This window comes from Pararge aegeria, chromosome 13 (assembly GCF_905163445.1).
Source record: "Pararge aegeria chromosome 13, ilParAegt1.1, whole genome shotgun sequence".
Taxonomy (NCBI): domain Eukaryota; kingdom Metazoa; phylum Arthropoda; class Insecta; order Lepidoptera; family Nymphalidae; genus Pararge; species Pararge aegeria.
The window spans coordinates 13742161-13744095 of NC_053192.1; positions in this window are offsets into that span (position 1 = coordinate 13742161).

The window sequence follows — 1935 nt, forward strand, 5'->3', positions numbered from 1 at the left end:
TTTTTGTTGTGTACAATAAAAATATATTCATTCATTCATGCTGTTGCCCGATACTAAATCTGCGTTTTTCTATTTTTTCTCTGAAAAAGATTAAACTCAAAAAACATGGGAAAAAGTATATATTGTATTAGTCCCACTGCACAAAGTGGTTATTCGCTTTGCCCCCCCTCTCTGTAATTTACACTAAGTCCCCCCTCTGTAGTTAACTGTAAGTTACACTGTTATAATACTCATATTTTGTTGCATATCACAAATAAGTAAACATGAAAAATCCAAAAGTACGTGGGTACAAATAAAACAAACTTTCTATTTCATAAGTTCGTAGATAAATTATAGAGTTGGCATTGGTAGCTACCGATCGATTTTGGCAGCGATAGTTTAGAGTAATTTTTAATATAAGCGCGGTCTAGACCAGTGGTGGACTTATTACTAACGGACGGGTCTAAGAGTGTATACGCATACTACAAGATGTAATAGAGCTTTAGGTCTACCTGAACAATACCATAGCTGTATCGCTACTAATAATTCCTACTGCACGACTACTGGGCAGGAGCCATTTTTTCGACGGGGAAAAAAGAAAAAAATTATGTTCTTCCACAGTTTTATTATCTCTCCGAGCATTGGTGCACGGGTGGGAAGAATATCTTTTAAAATAAACGGCGACAAACTTCTCCTATTCTATGTTCAATCTTGGCAGATGGACACGTACATTTCCCTTCTCAGTAGATACAATTGGGGGGATGATATTTTTGTAGCCTGTCTATACTAGCCGTCCTGCACCAGGTCCACAAAACCATAATAAGCAGTTACAAGAGAGTAAGTGGTTACAAACTAAACAAACTTACTGTTTAGTAAGTCCACAGAGAAATTAAAGAGTTGACATTGGCAGCTACCGGTCGATATTTAACAGCGATAGTTCGAAGGGGGTTAATTAATAATAACGGCGTATGGGTGATTAATGAAACTGTACCCTTCCTAATTTATAGTTGGACTTAGCCCCCCTCTCCGCCGCGCAACCCCCCCTCCGGCCCAAAGCAAACTAAATATCCGATACCTCGATGTTGAGTGCTGAGTGAACGACTTTGGTACTTGGTGTAAGATTTGAAATGATTTATTTTCAAAGGGAACCTTGTAAATGCATGTAAACGAAACGAAATTTTAAAAGGGGTTTTAACTATATACAACTGACTAATAAAACAGAAGTCGTATTTAAAATTTACAGGTCGTATTTAAATTTGTTTTATTTATTGTAAATGAAACTAATAATATCTACTAAAGTTAAAGAGTTGTCTATTTCACAATTGGTATTATATATATCTTTAAGCACAATAAAAACAAAATTTATTTATTTTACGATCGATGAATTCGGTAAATACCTTAAAATTATTTATGTGCCGTTAGACATCCATAATTCATAAGTCATTAATTTCAAGTAGGTACTTTTGTACGGCAATTATGTCTGTTTGTAGTGACTCTACCCCCAGTTCCGAAGGCTGATTTTACCGAGAAGAAGCCAGCGACAAGCTCAGCAGTTGTCTTATCTAACATCATTTTACAATTTATCAATTCATCTATTTTGTGTGAGACGAAAGCGTCCATTGGTCGATGTTATTATAGTGATCGGATATTCAGGAGCGGTGATAGCCCAGTGTGTAGTACTTCTACTTCACTTTCGTGGCGGGGCGAGTTCGAATCCCAGCACGCGCCTCTAACTATTTGAATTGCTTAAACTGTGAAAGAAAACATCGTGAGGTCATCTGTATACCCGAGAGATCCCCATAATGTTCTCAAAGGTGTGTGAAGTCTACCAATCCGCACTGGGCAAGTGTGGTGGACTAATGCCTTAACCCCTTCTCATAGTGAGTGGAGAACCGTGCTCTTTAATGGGTTGATATGATGATGATAGCTGAAAACTTAAACGACTATGCTGTTCAA